The following is a 27,897-nucleotide window of genomic DNA, read 5'->3' as shown; positions in this document are numbered from 1 at the left end:
TTTGTCGCGCCATTGGAGGGCGACGCACTTACCACGCTGGTAAGCTTGGATCTCTCCTTTTTTCAGCTTCTGGGTGCAGAATTCGGGAGGCATGTCTTTTCTATTCCCTCTCACTGTGCCGTAGACATCTGTGCGGTTCTGGAGGAGGAGATCGACGAGCTCTGGTGATGTGTAAAAATTATGGTCAGGCAGTAGCCCTTGCCTAGCAAGGGCTCCAGAAGCTTCATCACCACTTTCGTTCCCATCGGTGACGTGGGGTTGACATTTGCTGGTGTGCCGAGGTTGGTGCCTTTTCCTGTGTAGATGATGACATAGTTAATTAAAAGACTAGCGCATAAAACTAGGACAAAGACAGAGAAGGAGACAGGACGAGCGCTAAACATACCATACCATACGACATACCACACGTATCCCGATGATGCCTCACAAAGCATGAAATATTTCATGCCAAATCTTGCTCTTTTGAGGGGAATGTGTTGTACCCAGCCTAGCCTTTCTTTGTAGAGCATATAAGGCTTTCATCAGTGGATGCGTCTCTCTCCGGTATGTAGGCCCAGCATAGTTCTTAACAGCCGAACCAAAAACAGCCATATCTTGTGCAGCTTCGGCTGGGTGACTGCTAAGGTTGCTGATTGGTACAATTTAAGGTGCACATTAGACAAAGCTTTATCTAAGCAGGCAGGGGCCAGTTCCAAAATACTGTACTATTTTCTTCAACCAGAATTCTTGGCATGCTTTATGCTAGATAAATGCTTTGCCTGTAGGCTTGTTACATGATACATTTGTCATGAGCTTCATTAAAAATGCGCTTTTATTACTGACAGCACACTGCCACTTTCACATGCCTTAGACCACTTGGACACAAAACAGGCGCAGAATAATACGCTTTCCTTTATTTTTCCATGCGGGCTACTTCCATACTTTTCACAGTGTTGCACCTGATGTATGAAACAGCATATAGACAAGAAATGCAAGCATGCTGTCGAAAGGGAGACTAAGAATTATACACTGAGGCAACCAGATCATGCGTTCTACGAACTACAATCGCATCTACAAGTACTTGTTGCTATAAGATTACTCATTTCTTTTTAAGACAATGAAACACTGCATTTAGATTAACCAGAATGGCACCTGTAGTTTATGAAGTTGCTTACCGTTGTTTATCCACTTCTTCCACAGAAGTCTTGGGTCCTCACATGAGGGAAAAGTGTCCAAGTGGTCTTTGTGGCTATCTGAAATGTGGTTCAGTATTGGCCACTGTGAAGTCTCCATCATCATGCCTAGATTGTGCACAGTAGTACAGATGGGCAACAATCGATTTCAAACGTTCGGTCACTTTGCAGTCCTTCCGTTTAGCCACTGCCAGAAGCTTCTTCCTGGTGCATTCGCGGGAGCTGATGAGTTGCGGGCCCTCGCAGATTATGCACACGGGATTGCAGTCATGAGGGGGGCCATCCCCTCAATACCAACCCCCACATTTTAGCCACAAAGGCCGCATCTTTCAATGACCTGGGTGGGACAGTTGTCCACCCGGTGCCCCAGTGTGCCGGAATGGTGGCATGCTGGCATTGTTTTCTGCAGTCCTTGTCTGGAGCTGGTTCTGCTTTGTAGTGGACATAACGCGGAATGTTGCATCCCTCGAAAGTCAGCACAGCTACGTTGGATTTCCCCAGCTTGTGCACATGGACTAGCTCACCACTACTACACTGCACACTATGTTTCAGGGACTCACTGGATTCGAGGTTATACACAGAAATCACTCCGCAACACACATCACTGGTGAGCTTGATGTGTCCGTGAAGCGAGAGTGATCCTTTGCTGGTTATATATGTTGAATGTCTGTTAGCAGCTTCTGAACTGCCTTGCGGTTCTGCGTGCTACAGACGATGATGTTTTGTTTCCAATTGAGAGAAATAGTAATGGCGTTCATGTGCTGCCTACTGATGAGTTGGGAAATGGCAGCGCCGAGCTCACCTTGTTGAAAGGCTGCCTTGAGGGCGACCGTACGACGCGGCCTCAGCACGATCACGTAGTCGTCAGGATTCATCCTGACGGTTGGCTTTGGCAATCATTTGGAGACTGGGTTCCAGGCATGACAGTGTGTAAGTTATGGGAGTGCTAACACATGCATGCAAGGTGGTGACGGGGCTGCATGTTTGTTCCCACTGAGTCATGTACTTGAAACCATGCGTGTGCAAATGAAGTGCAGTTATGTGGATTTGCCACATACTGTTTGTGCAAGCATTCAGACAGCATTCCAGTTTCATTCAGTCATAGTCGCTGTTTATTGCTGTGCCTCTCGCAGGCTGTGAAGCTGTTCAGCTGTAATTTCTTTTTCAATCTGGAGGATTCGGTCTCTAGATTTTTTTTTTTTGTCAAGCATTTTTTTTCTCTCCACTTCAGAACTTTTTGGTGATCCTCCCGCATTAGCTGGAGACGCACTGCGTGCTCCTCTCGAAGTAAAGAGACTCTGATATCATTTTCTTCTCCCAGAGACCTCTCTAAAAGGGCCATCCGACCTCTGGAAGCCCTGCCACTGTCACCAGCGGCCACTGCTTTAGCAGTAGTGCAGGCGTCAGCTCCAGAAGCAACTGTAGCACTGCTGCAGCTGTGCTGGGAGCATCAGTAGGTTGCACAGCAGGTAAGAAGGCACTGCTGTCCTGCTCAGTTGCTTCTGGAGTTGCCCCACTTCTGCCAACAGCAGCCTCTGGTGGCTGCGGCTCGTCAAGAAGAGGAACTTCCCACTTGTCTGCTCTAATAAGCAAAAGGTAAAAATAGTGGGAGTGTGTGAGTGAATCAACTTTATTGTCCAACAGAATAGGCCTCTCCCCTACCCTTGAGGAGAGACACCTTAGGGCAGGTGGGAAGCTGCTTCGTATGCAGGTTGAAATCCCTTGGATCTCGGCGGTCTCTTTAACCAGTCGATGCTCCGTGTTTGGGCTTTCTGGCAAGGCCTCCCAGGCTTCCCTACTGTCAATCTTGTTTGCCCTGCCTGGGGAAGGTGTGGTTTCTTTACTGTTATCTGCCATTTCCCTTCTTTTTTTTCTCTTCGCTTGACGAGCACATGACGGTTGGCGGTGTGGGTTGTGCTTACCAAATGCACTACACGGCGATTCTTCCACTGAAGGTACGACACGCTCTTGCCTCGCAACCAATAAATGTCTCCCCTCTGAGCTTGTCTCCCTTGTTTCTCACTTTTCAGTTCAGGAGGAAATCTGCGTCGATCTTTCCTAGTTATGCCACATGTTTTCGTTCGAGAAGGTGCAAAAACAGGGATGTTGGTGTATGCACAATAACCTTGGCCAAGGTACTTGTCACAAAGCTTGGCGACAGCATTGAAGGCTAGACCGCTTGCACTCAGCCTTTCACGCTTTCCAGTGTATGCTATGAATTGAATAGTGTAGCGTGATTTTGGATCTGCCAATACCCTCAACTTGTAACCCCAATTGGTAATTTTCTTTCATGTACTGCTGTTTTCCTCATGAAGCCTTCGATTTCACCATTCTCCCATCCACAGAAATCTCCCGGTAGGGCTAACAAAAATGAGCACAGCAGTCATTGGTGTGTTCCAGAAGTCACGACACTTTGTCAAGCTTTTGAGCAGTCGCGCCGTTCAGCAATTTGTCCGAAACGTGGAGCATGGCTAGAAGCTCTGGAAAACAATGTCTAGGCATGATTTTTGAAGGTCGAAGACCTGGGAGCAAGGTGCTTATGTTCCAGTACATGTGGATACAGGGCAACTCCAAGGCACCCACATAGAGAAGCAAAGCAAATGAACTTTGTCATTTGTTCCACTGTCACCTCCTTCCAGGTTCCATCCTTCTCCCGTACGGTGGTTTTTCATTGATGTTCATACACGCACACTTGTTTGTGTTCAGGCAGATAGTATTTATAACTTCCGCCGTGAAAAATAGCCGAAAGAAGTCTACAGCCTTTGAAAACTGTTGCGCTACTGCGAAGCGTCAGCTCAAGGTCAATGCAACTGCGGCAACTGCAACTGCGAACTATGGCAACTATTTATGGCAACTGCGAACACATTCTTTTCCAGGGCGCTCACCGTGCTCTCTTGTGCGTGGCGTGCCATTTCAGCGACAATTGCTGTAGTCTTGGTTAGTCCTAGAGCAGTTGTGGCGTTTTGCAACGTCCAACTCCGGAAACATTTTGCGCAGCAGAGGTCCCACGTGTTCGGAAGCGCTCAGTGGGATGTTGTGCTCCAACAAGAAATCCGTGAAAAAGCACTCCGCACGGATGACATCGCTGCTGTCTTGTGCACAAAAAACTGTTGGAGACGGTGCTGGTTCCCTTGGTACTTAAGGTTGCTGGCATGCTTCTTCGACAAAACGTGCATAGTCAAGTCGGTTCTGCCGCCGTGCGAGATGCTGATGTTGCAGTTGCAAACTGTGCAAAACGCATGATGCTCGCCTTTCTGCGACGCCATATTACAGCCAAACTCTGTAGTATACTGCCTTAAGAACACTTGAAGATATTTCTTGCGCTCTTTACTCAGCGCCATGGCACACGATACCTGAAAAGGATTTGGCCAAAATTGGTTAAACGTGGGCGTGTTTCCGGGAGATTTTTGTTTTGGCCATACAATCGTACAAAAGCATAAAAAATCGGGAGTCTCCCGAATAATTCGCGAATGACATTCGCGCTAGTCTTGATTTTTAATCTCAAGTTTTGATGATGAACTTCCCTGTCTTGATCAGAATTATAATCGTCTGTATGCAGCATTGGCGACCAATGACAAGCTGCTTTCACATATGTTTCCATTTGTTTCCATTTCCATTTGCATGCCAAAGCTAATAACAATTGCTGCAATTGCACCAGACACAGCATGAAACAAAACAGACCAAAATGATGTTTTTGACAAAAATGTTTGACTTGTTTCTTGTTTTTCCTCTCCCTTCAAGAGAGTGGTTTCCATCTACAGGAGCTGGAGTTTTGTCTTCTTTATTTCTATATTTAGTTTGTGCTCCTCCATCTGCCCCCTCAACAACTTCATACGGAGTACATGCTCCTTTTTTTTCCTCTTATTTTCATTGGAAAGCCCCAGCAACCGAGCCTGGAGCTCTGCCTCTCCAAAGGCAGTGTATTCCGCTTTCTTGCTTGTGGCACCTCTGGGGGTGGGACCACTTTGGATGGGACCTCTGGGGATGGTACCACGGGGGGTGAGGCCACTGCGGGTGCAGCAACTTGAGATGAGACCACAGATTGTGTTGCATGCCCACCTGTGGTCTCCTCGGCTCCACATTCTATCTGTGTCTCATTTTGCGTAATTGCCTCATCGCTGAGGCTCACGCGATGGTCTTGCCAGTCAGCCTCTGCAAAGATGTTAGCTATTTTCATATCACAACGCACCTTTCTCGCTAAGTTTTGCTGCAAAGAAGCAGCACCAACACCAACAAACAGTAGGATGCCACAAATAGTAACTCGTAAAAACAAGTGTGCGATTTACAGAATTTTAGAACAAGGGAAGAAAGGAACGCAAGTAATCTGTCCTGGTTTTAGAGTGTACAAGCAAATGAAAGAATAGATATGGAAGTGTGAAAACCAAACATACCAAACACAGCTGTCTGGTTCAATAACTGTAGGTGGTCATGTATTTTCTTTGCAATTTGTTGTTTTGTAGCTCAGGAGCACAGACTGTTGGGCGAGTTGGTTTCGGATTGGAGGTCACGAGTCCACGCAGAAGCTGTGTTTCTTGTTTTCAATTATTGTTTTGTATTTTTCTAGGTATCATTGTCCTGTGTTATCCTGTTGATGACATCTCTTTAATAGCACAAAAATGCAAGACCATGTGCCTATGGCTTATTCTTGCGGCCGTGAATTAAGTGATTCCAGTTTTCGCTTCTGTATTTCTAGCTTAACCGCTAGAATCTCCCTTTCAATCTTTTGGCACTTCCTTTGATGGGCCATGTGGCGACTCAGGATGCGCATCTGAAGGCGGTGCTCCTCATTCTTGCGCCTTTCTTCTGCCTGGAATGCAGTGACTCGTTGCTCTGCCTCTGGAGCAAACATGCGCTGCAATGCAGCTATTCGCCCGCCTCTCTGTGCTGCTTCTTCACTTGGCTGTGATGCCTTGTGTTGCAACACAGATGCTGCAGGAGGTGTTTGCAGTGGCAAGGTATCCTTGTCAGGTTGTGGCAAAGGGGAAGCCTTGCCTGTAGGGCAGCAAGAGCTGCAAAAGCTTGAGCAGCTACAGGAACTGAAGAAGCAACAGGAGATGAAGCAGCTGCAGGAGATGAAGCAGCTGCAGGAGATGAAGCAACTGTAGTTGCTTCTGCAGGGCCTTGCTCCTGAGATGGCGAAGCTGAAGAAGGGTGAGGGCTTATACTGTGAGTGCAGAATTACTTGCTTAAAAACAGGTACAACTTCTACTTCAAGAGCTCCCTGACACTGAACACGTGGGAAGCAAATAGATATGAGCACTTAATAGGAGGCAAACAAAATATGGCGTTCACAGACAGGCACAGAAAAAAAAAAGAATGCATTTCATACGACAGGATAAACAACTGGCACAAGTACGATTGTAACAGATCAAAAAGATCATAAAGTCCTAACATAAGCACAAAAATCTTTCAAATGGTAAGTAGAGTAAAAATTAGTATTATTGCAAATATTGTAAACAGAGAAGGAAGCGCAGCAATCCTCGCTTCTCCGTTTGTCTCATGTATCATAGTGCTCCATCCTCTTATCATGCAAATATTTGAAACATGGTAGCTTCAGTTACTTCATAACGCGTTTCGTGTTCCTAGTCATCGAAAGGAATGCATAATGGCTGAGACCTTCAGATCATATTTACCGGGGCCATCAGTCCAGCAATCGTGAACATCGCCTCAAACATATCAGCTGGTTCCAGAGACAGGACTGGCTGCAACACGGTGTCGCTGTCGTATGGATTATGGAGCCGAGTCTCTATATAGGACGTAATGGCCCCCACTTGAGGAAGTGTGGGGCTCATTGGTCAGTAAGTTTGCGACCCACCACCTGAAACAGGCCAGACGTCACATGTGCACTGTGTCATTTGTTCAGATAAATGGCATGTGCTTATGGAACATAGGAAACAATGACAAATCCAGCAGTCAACAATTTCTTTTCCCATGAGCCTTTACAACTTCCTAAGATAAGCATTCACTTCAAATGCAAAAACTGCACATCTGGCACTGATTCGAATTGCACAACCATTCCAGAAATGGAAAAATAATTTTTTTAAGCAATTTGTTCAGCAGGTAACAAGCGTGTAAAGAAAACAATAGACTGGGTCGTCAGTGTCAGTTCTTGTAGAACAGCAAACACATATGCAAAGAAAGTGCACAGCATGGCTGAATGCACTACCATTACAGTGTGAAATACCACTTAACCGTTAAACTGGCATTGGAAAAGGAAAGTTCCTTATTTAATTTAGCACATGGTGCTCAAACCTCCTTGCATACTAAGGTGTTTGAGCCAGCACACAGAGAATCTTGCAACCGATTTTTTCTTTACGTCTCGTAACTGAGCAGTTTACAGATTAGCGATATCAATACTCCATACATTTGCACAGTCACGGGATCATAGCACATGCGCCTAAAAATGCTGTGCCTGGTGAAAAGTGCGACAATTTATAGTGCCAACGCGTAATCCACATAAGCATGAAAACTGAAATTTTGCTTGCTCCTGTTGCATTGTTATGCTGCAATATACATGTTGCGTCCACATCTTGGTTGATCTCCGATCTCTTTTTCTTGTAGTGGGATTTTTTGTTGTCCCACCTCTTCTTTAGCTGTTTCACGGTCCTCGGTCGGATATTTGGCTGACTGTTGTATTCAGTGCAGATTTTCTGCCAGGCCTTCGTTTTGGCGTGCAGGGAAGCACTGTTCGTTTGCTTACTCTCAATAATGTGGTCATATTTCCAAACGAGTCCTGTGAGCACCTCTTGTTCGTCTTGAGTGTACACGAACCGCCCTTGCCCGTCTGCGGCAGTCTCGTTCGCACTGTCCTGCGTGCTACTCCTTCTTGGATGAAACGCCCGGAAGCTGAAAAGAACGAATGTTCAATGAAGCTTGCAAGCTTGACGATAGCACCAAACAGTCAAACTGCGACCCGTGGATGAGTTGCCAACTGGCTTCAATTGGCCCGCAGGGACACACTTCGCAAAACGCGAAGAGGAGTGCATTTTTGCAAGTTAAAATGCCCGTTCACTACTAATAATCATGCAAACCGACAACGTACGGTATTATTTTGCAGCTGCACAACATTTGTTTGTCAGAAATTGCTGCGAAAAATCTCGAGTCGAGGGCGGTTTTTCAAGGAGCTCCTCTGTGGAGTAAACGCCGAGTGTACTTCGTGAAACGCGACGGCTCTTTGAGTGGAGGAGGTGCCGTTTTGTCCACTGCACGACGTCAAGGGCAAGCGCCGAGTCGAGTAGCGTTTATGAATTCGGCAGTTAGTGCCAAGGAGGGATTTAAAGAGAGACCATGTGGATCGCGAGTGCAGTGCAGAGTCAAGGCCATCACAACGAGCACTCCAACGAGAGTGCTTGAGGGAGGCGCAGTGGGCGACGATCTCTGCCCGAAGAGCAGTGATCCGGGAGGAAAGTTGGGCATGTGGGATTGGGAGCGAAAGGAGCGTTGAAGACGTTTACGGCAATGCCATAAACGGAGTAGGTGAGGATCTGGGTCTGGGACTGGGTGACAAGAGCGAACACGACGGCTACTGGCCATGAGCGCTGCAGTGATGCGTGACGTCCAGTCGTCGCAGGATTGAAAGGGGTCCGATTCGAGATTAGTACAAATGGCATGCCAGTCAGTGTGAATGACCGGATGACGTCTAGGGATGTGGGAAAGAGAGGTGGTAATATGGATGAGAAAGTGGTCACTGAGAAGAGTTTCGGCTGTCACCTGCCAGTGAAAGGAGAGTGAACCCCGAGAGAAAGTGAGGTCGGGTGTCCTGGGGCGCTGTGAGGCAGTGCCCGCTCGAGTAGGGGAGAGAAGGGTGAGGTGGCATTCCTGGGCCAGACAATGGAGGAGGCGGCCGGGTTTGAGGGTTTGAGGGCAGCCCCAGAGTGTGTGAGGGGCATTAAAGTCACCACCAAAGAGGAGGTGAGAGGTAGAAAGAAGAGAGTGAAGGAACTTGCCCTTAGCAGCGAATAAAGAGGAATTGACAGGGTGGTTGTAGAAAGACAAAAGGGCGAGTGAGATGCAGGAAGAAGGGTGGTAATAGACCACACCAACTAAATATTTAAGGAGGGTGGATGTCAAGTGGCTCGACGAGCACGTGGCTGCGTACATAAATAAACGCAAGTGGTGTGGCTGTAGTGGCATGGTAGGCGTGGTAGCCTGTGACAGTGCAGGCCGTCCGAGTCTCCTGGAGAAGGAGAAAATGGGAGAGGGAGGGGCGGGTGAGTAGGTACTGGTGGAGGGGGGGGGGGTCTTATGGCAAAGATTTAGGCAGTTCCATTGCACAATCTTGAGTTCCTCACTAAACGCCATTATGAGAGTGCAGAGGTAGAGGCTCATGAGGGTACGCATTCTCTTTGGCTGGGGGCAGTGACTCATGCAGGGAGTGGAGCATAGAAGTGAAGGATTCCAATTGTTTGGATTGTGCTTGGAGGGTGGTAAGAATCTAGAGAACCGATGTCTCTAGCTGAACCAAGCAAGTGTGGTGTGCCTGTGTGGGTGTTTCGACAAGATCAGCCAAATGGGCGACCTGAGCGGTTGAGGAGGCAGTGGTGCATTTGGCAAGGTGCTCATTTAGCTTGGTAAGCTGGGAAGAGAGGAGGTGGTTGGAGGGTTTGACTGAAGGCATGGATCTGCTGTTGTAGATCATGGGAAATGCGCTGCTGCTGTTTCTACTGACGTTCCAGCATTGCGAGCCAGAGGTCGAAGGAGCGGCTCTCGTCAGTCGGATGGAGAGGCTGGTGTAGTTGAAGAGAGAAACGCTGGCACTGAGAATCCTTTAACTTTGGCGGTGTAGGAGCCTGGTGGTGATGTGCTTGGAGCTGATGGCGATTCATGATTAGAGGAGGAGGAGGGGGTGGGTTCCGTGGCCCAGCGCAAAGCTTGGCGTCGGAGGTATGCAGCTTTGGCACACTCGCACTTAGCGAGGAAGGGCCAAGTGGGGTCGAGGGAGGGGTGGGTGTTCACCTGGCAGTGAATGCACCAGGGATGGGCACATACATGAGCGGTAGGGTCGGCGGGTAGAGGAGCGACACAGCGACGGCACTTGGCCGCAACACTGTGCTGGGGGCATTGGTGGACACGGTGGCCTAGAGCGAGACAACGGGTGCAGGTGGGAGGCTTAGGTTTCTGAGGACGGCACCAGAAGGCGACGTGTTTAAAATATACAAAGTGGGGGATGACGGTACCAGTAAAAGTTATGAGCACTGACTGAGTGGTGCCCATCATGCAGGCAGCAAGGATGTCTATAGAGAATGATTCCATATTATTCATGAGGTCAGCAGGGGTGAAGTAGCCGCCAACGGTATAGGTGACGCCGAGGCATGAGATGGGAGGATGGGTGGCATATTTTTTTATGCTGACGGGCTTACCGTGAAGCTGAAAATGCCTGAGAAAGCAAGATATGGGCAGTGAGAAGGGAATGAGTTTTCAAAAACACAAGGCTTTGGGCTGGCTTGGCCTGAAGGGTGATCTCTGCACTGGTCTTGGAGGAGAGTTGTGCAGCGGAGATGACTGCGACAAGCACGTCGTAGAGAGGCAGCTTGGGAGTGATGGTACCAGGGGGAAGTTGGATGCCAACATTGATGAGCTCGGCATGGGGTCAGGTGGCGGAGGCAGGCTTATGGCTAGCACCGATGGTGCTCCAGCCGATTTCCGGGGTTGGAGTGATACGGTCGTCTACCGGGGACGCCTTAAGGTACATGTCTGCCGACGAGTCGTCGGCCTGAGACACAATATGCGACGCAGGTGCCGAGCTTCAGGTCTTGGTGTCAGCAATAAATGTGGTGGTTGGAGTAGGCGCGGTGGCACTGGCGGCGGTGACAGACGCAGCTGGCTGTGACGCGTCTATTCCCCTGAAGCTCTTGGCGTCCCTTAGAGCGTGGAGTTTGCTAGCAGGGGGCGCTCGGAGCTCGCAGCGTCGCTCACGGTGTTGAATGCGACCGGAATTTGCACGGTGGCAGGGACGGCGTTGAACACAGCCGGTTGAGACACGGCTGTCAGCCTGGGATCGGTCATGTCGCTCATAAAATCGAGCGTGGTTGGAGTAGGCCCCGCGATGACGGCGGCGGAAGAAGCCGAGGCCGACAAGGCATCAGTGGGTCTCGGCTGCAGGTGCGGCGCGTTAGGGTTAGCGAGGCACCACACCACTTCAAAGTTTTGGAGGTGCTTGGAGGGCCAGCTCGGCAGCGGGCCTTGATGCCAATGGTTTCCACATGTTTCGGAAGTCTTCCTTAGACAATGGAGAGTAAATCCAGGGGCGGGCGAGGCCCTGGACCAGACCAGGGGCAGGTGAAAGCGGAGCACGACACGGCAGCCAGCTAACCAGGGCGGTGCCACCTAGCAGACTGTAACAAATAAATGACATGGACAGTAGAGGCAGCAAGTGACGCTATATTGACAGCTTGCATTAGTGGCCAGTCTGAAAGGAGAAGTATGCTGTTGGCTGCAAAACTGCAGAACGAGGGAAGAAGGGAATGCAAGTAATATGTGTAATAAAGAGGGTTGAAGCAAATGAAAACACAGGTATGGAAGTGCGAAAACCAAAAATAAGAAAATAAAGGCAAATGATAAACTCAATTTTAGATAAATAATGAACTTGAGCAAGCCTTAGAACTGGTGCAATGGCAATGCAATAGACAAGCAGTTCTGTTCCCCGTCTCTCTCTGTACTCATTTGTGTGCACTCGTAAGTGATCTCCAGTGCAAGACCAACTCACCCAATAGTCTATGCTCTTGAACTACAAAACAAATTACAAAGAAATTACATGACCAGCTGCAGTCTTTTTGAGCTGAACAACTTTGAAGCATTTGTCAAGAGCACACACAACTCGCTGCCTGTACACTTGAGCGTAAGGCACGAAGTATTTATATGCATGCTACTTGTCAAATATTTAGCATGGCATAACTGATAGGGCTTATGCTACATGGCTAGGAGGCACCCATCTAGTGTGGTAGGTTTTTTTAGCAACAGGTCGATGTGCAAATGCATTGACCAAAATGTTTTGCAAATGTCAATGGCGCGCTTTGACATTGTGCCAGAAGCTGAAACCCATAATGTTTGAAGGGCGCACATTTCGGATTGAAGTGAAAAGGGGGACCCACAGCTCAGCAAGGAGCAGCAAAAAGCTTACCATTCACTTCATGGGTCTCTTGTAATAGGGCCACAACAGCAGGGGTGGAAACTGCTTCTGTTGCAAAGGTCGGTGCCATGCCATGCATGGTCACTGTCGTAGCAGTTGTCCACTCTCACATTCATGTCATATGCTACGGCAGCAACCTGTTGCACCTCATCAGTCATCTCGCTGTGATGTGGGCTCCCGTCACCTGGCACAGTGCATGTTTTACAAGATTAGCAACCTCATGGCAACATCTGCTAAGCATTTTGACACAAATACATTCGCCTCAGTCCAGTGATGTGATTGCAGTGTTTCATATACAGCTACGTGTTTCATCGTTGAAGCAGTAGCAACACTGAAAAACATTCAGTGGCCTAAATGCTGTTTACATTTGTTCCATCAATGTAGATTTATCAGGTTCTTGAATGCACAGTCAGAAGCAGTTTGTACAGAAGGAGGTCCCACTTTGTATTGGCAAGTACAAAATGGGTATCAAAATATTCAGGACATAAATGCGGAGATGTTCACCCTAAATTTTTCTGCACCTGGTATGGGAGTAAACTCTTTCGGGACCGCCCACAAAAAAGGCAATTCTGATACAAGTAGGAAAATATTTTTTTATTCAATGAATTTTTCTGCTAGCTTGCTGTAACATATATCGATATGCAGCTAAATGAATGCACTTTCACGACAAAAAAATTACGAAAAAATCTCAAAATATAACTTTGCTCTATCAAAAAGCATAAAAAAGAAGGAAATTCTTGAATACGGAAATAAAAAAGAGTAATAAAACTATTCCAGAATATACAAAATGTGATACAATGCCTCTTTTCTAACTTTGAGACAAAAAAATGTGGCAGGCTTATGTACAACATTTTTTTTGTGTGTGTCTTTCTTGCACCACTGCTCACCGCTCAGTTCTGAGCACGGTTCCTGTGCCACTCATGAAAACAGTTGCAGGCCGCATTGAAGCACAGATGTGCGCTGTTGTTGTAACTATGCGTAGCTGCCGCTATTCGTTGGCCTAATCATGAATGATCAGACTTGATCCAGTCGATTAAAACTTAACTCGGTGAATTTATTTACATGTTAAATACAAAGAATCAATTGCAAGCAACTGCACATCTCTCGGAACGCTTGAGCAGTCAGCGAAGCAAACTGCTCGTCGTTCGGCGTCCGGAGTACAACTGGCTCTCCCCAACGCAGTCCAAAGCCCCTTCCAACCGCGGCATCAGCGCCCACGCTCACACAAAGAGCTTCCGCTTTGGGTGAGCCGGCAAGGCTCCTAATTGATTTCTTCGGAAGACATGAACGCGAGCCTCCAAACGCCCGCCTAGGCGCTCCCGTCCTTGACCGTCGTGCCGGAAGGTCGCAACAGCTATATTTACTGCAGAAAACAGTAGTTTTCACCTCAGTTTTGGTCTGTTCATAACATAATTTGCAATTTTTTCCCTTCTCCACTTTTTGCGGCTCGTGGAGCGGGTGTTCTGCAGAAAGCGGTGGAGGAGCACGAGCTGTCATGGCACCTTCAAGATAGAGAAGCTGTTGCACCAGCTCTTCTCTAAAAGCTAAATGGTCAGAAGAGCAAGTTGCTGGGCTAGTTGGTGCTGTTGCATAGTGGTGGAGCAGCGCAAGGGACGGGCAGAGGACGTACACAGGCGCCTGTGTACGTCCTTCCTTGTTTCTTGTGTCCCGTCCTTTGCACTGCTACACCACGATGCTAAATGCTCAAATGAGGCGTTTCTTGTCAGCTCAGGGATTTCCAGATGAAGTTTGTGGTATGCTTGGGATAAAATAAAGCTGTTGACACATGCAATGTCAATGCAGTGGAAGAACAGGGTCTTCCACCAGCAGACGCTACGCATCAGAACATTATAACCAATCACCTGATCTGATTTGTCCACTCCTGGCATTCCGGCATTGTAATCATGAATTAGGATTTGTTTTTGGTACAGATATTTGGGTCTACATACTTCCGCTTCTCTCCCTCCTTTTTGCAGCGACGCTTTTGTTGGCAGTGTGAATGGTACTCATCATATTTACAACACGCCGGTCTTTCCACTGAAGGTATAGAATGCTTCGGTCACGCATCCATCGATTGTCACCACGACGAGCTTTTTTTTCCCATTGTGCGTCTTTTAGCTCGGCAGGGAATCCTCAGCGATCATTTCTTCCTGTTCCGCAAGAAAATGTTCGTCGGTCGAGGAGGTGAGCGAACAGGTGTGTAGAAGTGTAGAAATTATCCATAAAAATTTTGTAGCCATGATCCAAATATTTGGCACATAGCTGACAAACTACATTGAAAGCTAACCCGCGGGGCCCTGGCTGCTCATGCTTGCCTGTGTAAACTCCAAACTCTGCAGTACACCCGGTGTCGGGGTCAGCGAGGACCCACTTGATTACTTTATCTTTGATATATTGCCGTATTCCCGATCGTCCTTTAGACTTTACCATGCACTCATCCACAGAGAGGTCTTGATGCGGCTGGAAAAGCTTCGCCGACACTTCGTTTACGTGTTGAACGAGCCAATAGACAAACCGAAGCTCTCCTTTTGAGAGCTGACTGACGTCGTCCAAGTCTGCGACATGCAGCATCGCAAGCAGTGCTATAAAGCGGCGCCGTGGCATAATCCGTGGCGGAAGAAGACCGCTGTACATGTTTCCCACTTTCCAGTGAAGCTTCAGTCACAGCACTTTCACGATTCCCATGTAGATTACGAGGCCAATAAACTTGAGCATCTCACTTGGAGCCACTTCTTCCCAAGAGCCGTCGGGACGAGCATGCGTGGGCTTCTCCAAAATCTTTGTCCAGGCATATTTATTAGTATTCTCACAAATAGTTTGATTGACCTCAGCCGAGAAAAAAAGAAAAAAAAGTCCAAGGCAGTAAGAAATTTCTTTTGTGCGCTTCTGAGTGCCACGCCCACATCTTCTGTCAAGTGCACACCGGGTTCTCTCCTGGGCGAAAACTCGATATGTTTCTGCGCCGGCGGCAGGAGATCATTCCCGTAAGTTGTGGAAACCCTAGAAACAGAGATAAAATAGTGAGAACATGTAGCGATCACGCATACCTACTCAACAGCGAGTGGAAAGCAAAACTATGCTCACCTTCGGCTACTAGTTGACGGTCCACGTTGTTGTGACCCAGAGTCACTCTCCGAGCTGAAATCAGAGCTTGAAAAGTCGTTTTCTGACTCTTCGTTGCTTGATTCATCAAACAAATCCGCAGTAGAAGCGGCTGAATCGCGCGACTGACACCTTTTTCTTTGCGCGGCCTGACGCGAGGTCGACGCCATGCTTCTCAATCTGTGCCGCTGCCGCGCCAAAGATTAAAATCTCTCCCACGTCGCCGCCTGCTGAGAAAAAGGCAAACTACGCCACAACCGAAAGTTTAGGTACCAGAGTACTCACTAGATGCCGAGACGTGTTCCAGTGAGTGGATATTTGAGCTTGAGAGCGCGCGCAATATGAGGGACTTTTATGAGGGATTCACTAGACACCCAGTGATGGTGGCAAACAACGTGCCGATATTAATTTTAGCTGGGTTTCGGGAGCTACACGACCTTGACAGCTATTTTAGTTGAAAGAATTTGGAGAAAGGAAGACTTCTATTTGAAGCGGGGCACGTCTCAAGAAGACAAGAGAGCTCGACCAAGAGACCCCTGCTTAAATACCTGTGCGGTGAAGACATTCTGGATTTAAGAGGCAGCCATTTGTACTTCACACAAATACAAATCTGCTTGCATGTGCTAGGCTTGCAGCACTGCTACTTTTATGTACCCACAGAAGTGGACTCACTCACAATCCAAGTGAAAAGAAATGATGTGTTTCTGTCGTCTGCAGTGCCCAAGCTGCAAAACTTGTTTTGAGTACTTTCTCAGGGCATTGCATGAATGTACAGACATGTGATGTGTTTACTTATTTTAGTATTGTTCGTGTAGAGGCAATATCCTTTTACAAGTGTCGCCATCCCATCACCAACAGAGACCGAAAACAGTGCCTGTTAATGAGAACTGCTTTACTTAATTTCTACACTTTTCATACAGTGACATGTAAAGCCTCATATATTTCACAGTAAGGGCAGTCATTTTGACTTCTTGTGTATATAAAAAACGTGCAATAAATTTTTTCCCCTTTTCAGCCTCATTATTTTGGTGGCTTGGAAAAAATGGGCGTCTTCAAGTTTGTTAGCACTGCTAGTACAAGAAGAATCTCATCAGCATAACCAGTCACCTCATGTGGTATCCTGCGTGTAATGATGTCAAAAATTTTCAGCCTCTGAATCACTCTTTCTACATGAATGCGCACGGAGGCAGTTTCATATGTGGCATCCACCTCAGACTCCGTGAATTGTGGACTGGTAGCAAAAGGTGGCATCACGAACGTTGCATCCTGCGAGCCAACACCTGTTTTTATGCCTGGAAATCCTTTATCGGCTAAGACGACATCTCCTGGTTCAAGAAGAGACAAAAAACCTGATTCAACTGTTAGCGCAGTATCACTAAAACCCTTTTGAAAGAAAAGTTGTAAGGCCATTCGGAGCTATTCCAACAAGGTACTTTATTGTGTGCCTTCCTTTGTAGTCCGAATACCACAGGTTTTGTTTTTCAATTCCTGGAGGCACTTCAGTTTCAAGTTCAGTGTAATCTATAACAACTCTGCATTTTGGATAGTGTACTTTGAAGCATGGAGGTAATGCGGCCAGAACGGCTCTGTGATGGCCAGTATAACCATTTCGTTGTTGCAGCATGGATGTTTACAAGTAGAGCCTTGAAGATGCGAGAGGCCTTTGTTTTGTGGACGCCAAAAAGAAGAGCGAGAACAGAAAATGGCAGCCCATGTTTAGTTTGGTCAGAAATAACAGAATCTTGTTCTCAATGGACAGCTCATTCAACTTTCTTGGAGCAGGTGGCAGTATGCTTAAAAGCAGAGCAAATAATGAAACATTAATTGCTGTCAGCGCATGAAAGACGTTTTCATCGTGTTGAAGAGATCTGAACCCCGCGAAGAAAGGCGCTTTGCACGCTGGTCCAGTGCTTTTGTCCGAAAAGCCCGGACTGTGTGAGCTGCCCAAGCTTGTGCTGCACACTTCTTTGTGACTTTTGTAGGATGAAGCATTTCCATCGCACAACTCTGACAGAAATGTGAAGTTCACGCTGAAAGTAACATTGCCGTCTTCAGTCATTGTTGAGGCCTGAAACCAGCATTTTAAAACCAGCTTAGCACACCAGTCAAATTAAATGCAATGAAAAGCACAAATTACATCTTACATCCACACGATGTGTGTCATCTGCAGACTGGCTGCCGACGGAGGCCACTACGTTGTCACTGTAAGGTGGGCAGTCTGAAATCTATGGTTCGGGGCTTGAGACACACCCTGTTTGTTGATTGTCATAACTGGATATCTGTCGCTCCTCCTGCATCTTTTGCTTCTGGCGCTTTCTTTTTCTGGCAAAAAAAAAAAGGACCTCGTCGCTTCGCATTTGTGGGGTAGTCACAGCCAAACAATATTGGTTCACTAAAGCACCGCGATCACGCAACCAAATCAGCTGTCAATGCACAAAATGAGGTGGCGTTAGCCACACTATCTCAAGCTGAGGGCAAATTCAAAAAAGTTGTGGGGTTACTGGCACGGTTCGGACCCTGAACTCAGGGCCAACGCCACTCCGCTAGCTCGACCACACCTGTGGCCGCGAAGAACACACCTCCGAGGAATAAGCCCGCAGGCAAAACCTTTAATTGGGATCTCCCAATGTCTTTCCTCAGTCGCGCGCAGGCAGCAGCGGCAGGCAACAGGCACAGGACACAGGCACAGGAGACAGGCACAGAGCAGTTCAGGTCACCTGGGCCGCCGCTGGTGTCGCGTCCGCTCTCTCTCAAGGCTCGCTGTCAACTCTCTGTCAGACTGTCCCGTGCGCGCGGCCGCCGAAACCGGGAAGGGTGGGTAAGGAGGGCTGCCCACGTGACGACGCGTAGTCGCGGGCGCCTCCCCTCCGTTCCCTCCGCTGCTGCGCCTAGTGGGGGCCGCCGGAGGAAGAGCCGCGGTAGGGTGCATCCGGCGGGCGAGGGGCAACATGAATCCCCACAAAGTATAGCGGTCGCTTGACAGAGGCCCACCGATGAAATGTTTGCTGCATATACTGCTATGCACTGCAGGTCTCCAGTTGCTGCCGTCATTGCTGTAAAAGCTACAAATTTATCGTTAATGCACTTGGCATGTCGCCGGAACGTAAAACAACTTACTTTTGCTGTCGGACGAGCGCGCTCCAGCGGTGACGCCGTTCTCTTTCATACGGTCGGCTCGGAAACCTATAAAACTTCATTCCTGGTGAGTTGGTGTACGTGCTTTTGCAGCCCACGACGCAGCGATTCGTGTTGCATTTCGGCATTGTTCCGAATAAGGCAACAGCTACGCGCAGAACAGCCCAAACAGGCTTTCCGAACGCCAGCGGGCCGATCATATCCTTCCGAGTGTGCGCTCGCCGCCGTGAGGGGCGCCCTAGTTGGTGCGGGAACGATGTTTGCTATGAGCCTATGGCGCGGTCCTTAAAGAGTTAAGCCAGTCGCTGAACAGGGCTCGTGTCATCCAAGCCTTTGTGTTACTGACGTACTTGACAGGCGTCGACCTTCCAGTGAAACAACGCGGCCTTCCACTAGCACCGATAACCAGCGGCTTGCGTTTATCCGTTCCATCCATAGTATATAAGTGAATTGCGCAACAACTTAGACAGGACACAGAAAGAAACACATACAACAGTTCACGAGCTCAACTACCAACTGTTTAATGGGGTGAAACAACAACAGCATATATACAGAAAAGGAGAGCATGCGTAAAGGTAGAGCAGGCACACACATCACAAAGACCGCAATTTTATACAAGCGAATCATGAAACTTCAGCATCATAGATCTGCAACGAAGCATCACTTATGCAGCGATCAGATAGTTTTTTAACTTCGAAGGCCACTAAGACAAGCCGGCCTTTTACATTGGTACTCCTGCCTAGAATCTTTGTCATCTCAAATCTTGCCCTACACGTACAGGAAGAAATGTGCCTTGCAGGGTTTGAATTTTTATCATTATTGTCAACATTTTTTGCATGCTCCCGTAGCCGGTCATTAACGCAACGGCCAGTTTGGCCTACATAGGAAGAGCCACAAGAAAGGAGCAAGCTGTATACCACTCCTGTGGCGCACTTAACATAGGAAGTGCCATGCCTTTTTTTGCAACCCCTTTTACAAACGCCAGAAATGCAGCAGCAAAGCTTTGATAGCTTGTTGGGGGCTGAGAACACCAAAGGTACATGGTGTCTACCGGCCACTTTCTTCAGGTTATGAGACACCTGGTGCACATAGGGGACCACAACCAGCTTTGAAGCCGAGTAGTCAGGTCTTTTTTGGGCGCCTTTTTGCTTTTGCTGGAGGGTTTCAGCGACGGCAGATATGACCGGACCAGGGAAGCCTACCGCCAAGAGGCGGGAAACCTGATAGTCGAGACTTTCCTGCATGCTATGAGGGCACGACTTGTGAAGCGCCGACTCCAAACAGAGAGACGCAATGGCTCTTTTTACAACCTTGGAGTGTGAGGAGTCGTATCTCAGTAGCTCCTTGTTAGCACGGGGGGAATACATATGGCAAACGTGGCTGCCACGGAACATAAGTTCGAGGTCCAAAAAAGGTAACTCATGATTATCTGGGAGTTCATGTGTAAAAACCAACCAGGTTTCCCAGATGTGGTTATGGTCACTGCCGACACTGAACAATCCATCTTCGTCAATGTGCACCCTATTGATACTGGCTGCCAACCTGGGCGACACAAGCGCATAGTCTATGGTGGACCGACTGTTCCGGGCACTCCACGTGAATTGTCCTTCACAATCGACCCGGTGGTTGGCGATTTTAAAGCCGTGTCTGTGAGCCCAGTTGAGTAGGAAGTCACGATTGTGGTCCTGGTAGCCATCAAGAGATTGAATGTGCCCATTCAAGTCCCCCATGAGCACCACCTCCCTGTTCAGTGGCCATCTCCAGATGCCCTCAGTGAGGCAGTGCATAATCTGGGCATTCCCATCATGTTGTCCGTGCGTCACGGCAAGGTATACCATGCTGACAGCAACAGGCATGTGCAGGATTTGGCCGGCCATCCATATGTATTCATAGCACGTGCCTGTCAACGGTTCCCACTCGGAGTTGCTTCGTCATATTTTGACACAGCCCAAACATCGTGTTACGCATTCTCAGTCGAGTAAAAGCAAATCGCTGGCTGCGTGTAGAAACAAGTTCATTCGCAATTCCACACCAGTGTGAATTGTTCACTTGATTACACTATGCTGAACAAGCGCAAGTTGTCCATAGACATTAGTAGAAAACATTCTTCATGAGCAGTTTCTCAACCCTTAATGGCACGCAGATTCGTTAAGAATATTTACCCACTACCAGGTTGGTGCACAGACCCTAGCTAGGGAGTTGCCGACCTTCCTACCGCCACCCTCATCAACCCATGTACGCCCAACTTCACCCTCAGGATAAATTCTTGATTGTTCAGTACAGTAAGTTTTTTGCATGCAATTCAGTATAAGTGCAGCGCTCTACAAATGTTAGAGAGCTGCTTGCTAAAGGAATCAAAAAGAGAAAGGCAGGGCTGAAGTCTGATTTATTTGAAGAGCACAGAGTTTTGTTTAGCACCTGCTCAGTATAAGGTGCTTTGCACCTGCTCACCTTTTTATGCTCGCCTGGTTTAGGCTTTTCATGAAAAAAATGTAGGCGTGTTGTGATATAAAATGCTGTAACCTCAGCTGTGACTTGCTCACAATGGTTTTAGTATCCGAGCTCAATCTTCTCTTTTCGTTTAATGTGGCCCAGAACATCGAGAACGTTCTAAGAATGCTTGAGTCAGAATGCTCAGAATGCTTGCATTCAGTAAAGGCATCCTCCAAATTTACGACAAACACATACAGCACAACGAAGCCAGGTTCAAGCATTCTGCAGCCTCTTTAGTGTTCAAGAGACGCGTAACACATGCCTCACATCCGGACTTCACTATGCACTTTCGGGCAACATACCCGGCAATATAGAAAATCAGCCTGTTGTCACTGGAAGCAACAACACAAGATGAATGGTCTGGGGAACTGTCCGTAAGCAGGTCTTCTCCTGTGCTCAAGTCTCCTGAGTCAAGGAGCTTGTCAACAAGTTGTTGCTTAGTACTTTGATTAGCTTGAAGACCAGCATTTGCAGGCAGTGGAGCGCTGAGAACTCCTCCTGCCTCCCAATTTCCTCTAGATACTGAGTGTGCTAAGTTGCTGAAACTCAGACAGTTAACAGTGATTATAAACTGCTGGGGTGTTGGATAAGAGATGCAGCCAAAAGACTGACGTACAATTCCAAAAAGGCGCTCAACAGGGTCTTGACTTACTCTAGATCTCATGAGGTACCTAAAGCCAAGATTATCACATAGGTACTTCAAGAGTGCAAGTACACTTGCTATTGTCACTCGTAGTTTTGTTGCTGTAGATTTACTAAGGAAGCCTTGTTGCCCCTTCATGTGATTTTCCCAGCTCCTCAAAAACTCTAAGAATGAATTGAGCTTCTGTACAGCAGAAGAGTTCAGCCGCAGAGCCTCGGCAGGAAAGCGTGACGTCAGGATCTCGAAGTCGTGAATGACTGAAAAAGGGAACCGAAGGTTATACTGTTTATTGCACAACATGTAACACAACACAACAGTAAATTAACAGTAACAGTAACACAACATGTAAATTGCAATAATGATAGAAAGGGCTTCCAAACAGCGCTTACGTTAGAACAAATGTATCGTACTTACTTGAAAAAGTTCACTGTGCCTGTGATGTCACCACGTTCTTTGATGATCATGGTCTTGTAGAGCTCCATTGACTTTTTTCCTGAAAAGCTGAAATGCTAATGAAACCCTCATTCTTTCAAAGTTGTTGGGGTTCGTATGACTCTGTGATCCCATGCATCGCCTGTAAAGTGACACAACTCCGGGTGCTGTCGCACTCTGAGAGCCTTCCGAACCACCTGCATGGAAACCTGAAATGAATGCAATTTGATAGTCACTGAATATATGGCCGTTTTATGAAAACTAACCCTGCAGGAAATTAACACAGTGCGCAGTTTAGTTGCACAAATTATTCATACTTACTTGTCCTTCAGGCACTTGGCAGTCAGACTTGAGCAGCTCATTCTGCAGACATTTTATCAAGTGCAGGAAATCTGAGAGGAAGTAGAGTTGAGGATCAGAGTCAACAGTGTGCACAGTGCTGCACTTGGCCCCGGCCAATGATGCAGCATTCCAGGTTGCTCCATCTGAAGTAATAAAATCAACTCGCAGTCCAGCTTTTTCTGATAGAATCAGACTCCGACCATAATCTTGGCCAGAAGACTGCCTTCTACATTTCCACGCGTGGCAAATCCCCCAGTATTTGCATTCATTTTGCAAAAAAAAAGGCACAAAAATGATGACCATGCCATGGTCACAGACAGCGTGCTTATCCTCTGCTGAAGTGAAGGGTGCCAAGGTCAACGAATCCTTCCACATGGCCTGCTGTGATCACGGAAAGGCACTGTCATCATAAGAACATTTGGTGTAAAAATGTATATATATATACTCACCAAAGTTCACTGCTCGAGGTGTCAGAGCATCAAACCGTTCTTTGCCCTTACTGCCGTGCATCGAGAACTGTGCTGCAGTATTATCATTCATCACATGTCCCAGAATTCCCTCTACAGCCTACTGGATGGCTATAACAGGCCCCCATTATCTTTTCAAACGAGTGAACTGTGCCAAGTTCAAGTTCTCAGATTTTTCTCTGCTGATCAACAGCATATGGAGGCAGTTCCTGCAGCTTTTCTTAAAAATACACTTTAGTGTGACATAACCCACGATATAAAATATAAGCCAGCTGTCGCTTGATGCCACAGCATACCCTGAATGATCTGGGGGATGCCTTCAACAGCATCACCTCTGCTGCCTCTGTTTTCTTCATCAAGGCACTTATTGACCATTTGCTGGTTCCCAGTAGAAGTGCCTTGCCCAGCAGCATGTGGGCCTAACAATTCACTAAGAACACCCAATTCCCTTTTGACCGTTTACAGTGACAGTAAACTGTAGTGGCGTTGGGTGCTCATTGCAGCCAGAAGATTGTTGCGCAATGCCAAATAGGTGCTCGGCAGGGTCTTGGCTTGTCCTGCTGGTCAGAAGGTACTTAAAACCCACTTCCTCAGAGAGGTACTTAAGTAATGACAACACACTTGTCACAATCACACGCAGTCTGTTTGCAGTTGACTGGCTCAGAAAGCCATGCTGTCCTTTGGTGCGCAGCTCCCATTGCTTAAGCAGCACCGGCATGGCTTGCAACTTGTCAACAGATGTGCTGTTTGGTCGCAGAGCCTTAGCAGGGAACCATGAGGTCATTATGTGAATGTGAATGTGCATATCAAAACATTACACCTTATAACGTGTTCAAGTTCTCTTTGAAGTTGTATTTTAAAGAGCTAGTGCAAACTTACAAATAATTGTATAGAGTACTCACTTGAAAAGAGTCAGTGTGGCTCCAATGCTGCCACAAGTCTCTTCAATTTTGTTTCTGTAGAGGTGCAGTCCATTAATGACCTTTTCGCTGAAAAGCTGAAAGGCAAGAGAGACTGTCATCCTTTCAAAATTATTCAGGTTTGTGTGGCTGGCACTCATTCGGGGCACCGCCTCTAATGTCACATTGCTTCCATCTAAAGCGCTTTCCGCACTTCTTTCATTGAGACCTGCTATGCACAAATATGCTACATTAGAGCACAGCTGTGAAATAAGCAAATCTATCGAACACAGCCTTACATCTGTACACAGCCTTACATGTAAAGCATGTGTCATACTTGGAGGGAACATGCAAATGCGTGGTCCTGCACTCAATCAAAACAGTGCAGCATGTTCTGTTTGAATGCGCGGCGTATGCCAACAAGTGAGCATATCAAGAACATTGTATGGAGTAGCTGAACATCATGAATACTTACCCGGCCACCTGGTGCCATTGCACAGCCATTCGATGAGGTGCGGGAAGTCTGATAATAATATCTTAATGTCTTTAGATTAATATCTTTTATCTCCACTTACCAGCTAGTTTCCAAAAAATGCAACATTTTTATGGCACACTGTGCAGGCCAGACTTTATACTGGCAGCAATACAGGGTTCGGGCCATCGAGAATGTTCCCATATCCTGTTGACACCCTTTTTTAGTTTCACAGTTTCTTATTCCAAATGCTGCGTAAGACATAAGAACACATGGTTCACCACATAGTATTCACTACAACCACTAAATAATTTATAACTGAATTTCTCCTCCTGTGCTGTTTCAGTTTCACCAACTGAATGACGTCTGTGACATGTAGGTAACACTTAGGTCACGTGAGGCACGAAAAATCTTGCCATGTAAACGCTGATGCATAAGAAAATATGTGACGAAAATAAAGTGTCAATAGTCCTCTAAATTATAGCAGCTGACTACTTCTTGCCATCACACCGCTTCTTCACTCGGCGCAGCCACTCTTTAATGGCACTGTCCACATCGTCGTGCGTGGCCTCCCTGTTGTAGTGCGTCCTCCTGATGGCATCTGAAAGCATAAAGCATAGACTGGATGGCCAGGTGTGCAACAGATGTTCAGAGCCAGACCCACAAGTGAATACTATGCCTGTAGGTTTCGTTAGTGGTATTTTTGTATACCTCAAGCATGGCATCACTTTTGAATCATGAGAACATTTGGTGCAAAAATGTATATATATACTCACCAAAGATCACTACTCGAAGTTTCAGAGCATCAAACCGCTCTTTGGCCTTACGGCCGTGCATCGAGAACTGTGCTGCAGTATTATCATTCATCACATGTCCCGGCATTCCTTTTACGGTTAGAGGAACTGTCTTTGTGCCGAAGCACTTCAGCTCAGAGATCTGGAAGAGAGAATCCAGTTCTTCTTGGCTACCACACAGGATGGTTCACAAAATACATAGGCAGGTGGTCTAAAAGCGCAGTTGCATGGAGAAATTAAAGGTGTACACAAAACCAATAGACCAGCACTCTTAACTGACACTTTGCCTGCAGTGCAACCAGTAATAATTAGAGGATGCTTTTGCGCGACCTTCACATAGTTCTTAGTGCATGGAGTAATGTATGTATCATTGCAACGTCTCCACTAGTAATTAGTAGTGCATAGACGCAACATTAATAGTGTAGTTGCACAGTTGGAAATCTCGTCAACTCCTTTCACCTTGTAATGGCTTTGAGCACCTGCTTGGGCACACATAAACTACTGCAGAATCAAGAGAAGGAAAGGTGTGATCAATAAAATAAAAAAAAAACTATCTTTGTTGGCTATTTCTAGTAATGCGAGTGTGAGCAATCCTTAAGGTATCAAATTTATAACACAGACACTTGCTAGACTCAAAAGCAGTCAGTTACCAAGGCACTGCTCATAGCAGGCGTTAGGCCTTCATCAAAGGCCTTCAACACCTCTACTGAGCAACACTTGTTGTTGGGCTAGTTGGTAATACATACTTCTGAAGGAACCAGCGCACAAAACACAACGGACAAGAAAAAGGCGGAACACGACGGACAGGAGCGCTGAACTTACAACTTTATTTCGGAAGTACGCCTGTTCCGTCGTGTTCCGCCTTTTTCTTGTCCATTGTGTTTTGTGCGCTGGTTCCTTCAGAAACCTCTACTGAGTCGAGCAGCTGTTTCAGCACCATTTCAACAGTTTCTTGCTCCTTCCTGGCTTGCCAGTCCAGCTTGCCTTATTGCTGAAATGGCTTCTAGGATTTCTGCCTGTGTATGCCTGATTATTGCGAAATTGATCAGGACTCGTCGTTGAAAGTCTGCAAGTACAAGGAAACAGGTTAAAATGCCAAAATTTCCTTCATCAAGCAACAGGACTCACCAGAAAACCCAAGGCTTCTCACGCAGCCTTCTGCACCACCTGTAAGGAAAAAGAATGACAGTTATCCAAAAGTCTGAAAACTTGAACATATGTGGTTATTGAGCTACAGTAAGATAGTTTACAGCAGTTTATGCCATTTGCCACAGCCGGTTTCAGGTTCACTGGTTCTGGCACACTGGATGGCACATGGAACACTTCATAAGGAGACAAAACAGTTATCAATGCAGACAATGGATAAATATTCGGTTTTCGGATTTATCTTTGGATAAAAGACTGGGGCAGCACCATCCTACCTGAATGCACATCTGGCATGAGTGGCTAAGGCGCTCGTCTACCGAGCCAGAGTACCCTGAGGAATTGGATTGGAGCAAACTTTATTTGTGCCTGCAGTTGGGCGCTCGCGCGCCCCGACGAGGGCCTACGTCGTCTACGAGGCTGCCATTACTCGGCGCGGGTTTTCCGCTTGCCGTTGCCGGCTCACTGGGTCCCTGCCTTCCGAGCGCCCCGAGGACCTGCTGGACGGCCCATAGTTGTTGGTCATGGTCGTTGCTCTTCGCGGCTGGAGGCAGCCGCGGCGGGATTGTTCCTGATCTTGCTTCCTTTCGATTTCTGATGCAGTCCCACAAGATGTGCGTGTGATCTGCCGGCTCCCTCCGGCAGACTCTACACGTATCGGTCGTGTAGGTCTCGGGGTACATGCGATGCGAGACCTGCCACTGCAGGTCACATCCTTGGCTCGGTATAAATGCACAATAAATTTAAAACCAAACCAAACAACACAAAAATAAAAATAAATTGTAGTTTAAAAACAATTACCAGGTACTTCTTCCAAGGCAGCCAGTGCCTTTGTAGTCCTTTCCTGGCAAGGGGCTGACCACAGAGGAATAAATGCAGCTTGTAAAATGAAAGTACCATGAGAGCCACATTTCGGCTAGCTACTCATGATTATCACCCTTGTCAGCATGCACAGATCAGCAGCACATGACTATGCAGTGATTTCAGCATTCACATACTTGAAAGAACACAGAAGTATTTCTAGAAAATTGAAACTTGGGAAATCAGGCATACTGAGGTGCATGGCTTTTTTTGCATGTGAAACCTCTTAATGCCATACAGCGTTCAAAGTCAGTGGTATGCGATGACATGGATCATCTAGCTGACCGCGCGAGTCTGTAAATGAACGAAGCATGCGGCAAACGTGCACAAACTGTAAATACTGAAAACGACACTTGCACGTGTTACTAGGGTCTAACAGCCCCAGGGGTGCGACGGGAAAGTCGTTACAGTCAGAACTCGAGTCCGAGTTGCTTCGGAGCCGATGTGGCCACACAGTACGCCTGCGCTTTGGAGTTGGGGTCTCGTCCGCAGACAAATTGGAAGTGAACCGTGCAAGGTCTAGTTTCTTCCTCCCTTCGTCATATGTTCCTGGGATTAAATCGTGAAAGACAAGCTTGGGCTCTGATGTATTTTAGAAGAAAGTGATACATGCTTGCGGAATATTCCTTTCATGCAAGCCAAATACTCAAGGAAGCCCGGGGTAGGCAGCTGTCCGCGGCACACCAACCTTGCGGCTTTGTCACTAGCCATATCTGGCCACAAACATTTATCACCGTCCACCCAGGTGCACGGGACAACTTCTTGCGAGTCTCTGAATTCGACAATTGCGTACATGTCTCAAACAAAAACAAAG

General features: G+C 47.2%; 1 protein-coding gene and 2 pseudogenes across 3 annotated transcripts in view; 1 reads left to right on the top strand and 2 right to left on the bottom strand.

Annotated features, from left to right (window-relative positions):
• LOC149362457 (uncharacterized) overlaps nucleotides 1-27,897 on the top strand; it is an 84,190-nt gene that overhangs the window by 47,659 nt on the left and 8,634 nt on the right. The window lies entirely within an intron of this gene.
• On the bottom strand, nucleotides 2,285-5,254 carry LOC149362460 (uncharacterized; annotated as a pseudogene).
• LOC149362459 (uncharacterized) lies at nucleotides 16,423-18,665 on the bottom strand (annotated as a pseudogene).

This window comes from Amblyomma mixtum, chromosome 2, assembly GCF_055824585.1.
Source record: "Amblyomma mixtum isolate Tamu chromosome 2, ASM5582458v1, whole genome shotgun sequence".
NCBI classification, from domain to species: Eukaryota; Metazoa; Arthropoda; class Arachnida; order Ixodida; family Ixodidae; genus Amblyomma; species Amblyomma mixtum.
Note: the sequence above shows the minus strand (reverse complement) of the source record. Positions and strands in the feature narration are given on the sequence as shown.